Consider the following 222-nt stretch of genomic DNA (forward strand, 5'->3'; position numbering starts at 1 on the left):
CGAATGTGTCACTCGGTTACGGTGTCGTGCCATATCAGACATTCATGTTAAACCCGGTGCGTCGATCCAGAACCTAATTCGCTTTGAACGGGGGGCTCGTTTTGCGCAGATGTGACGTATGACAGCGGTACTAGTCGGCTGACTTGCATTGGGAAGTAATTGAATTTGAGATGTGTTTTTTGTGGAGGCTGTTTCGTAATACGAAGCAGGCCGGCTGGGCTG

Source organism: Varroa jacobsoni, unplaced genomic scaffold (genome assembly GCF_002532875.2).
Source record: "Varroa jacobsoni isolate VJ856 unplaced genomic scaffold, vjacob_1.0 scaffold_1435, whole genome shotgun sequence".
Lineage (NCBI taxonomy): Eukaryota > Metazoa > Arthropoda > Arachnida > Mesostigmata > Varroidae > Varroa > Varroa jacobsoni.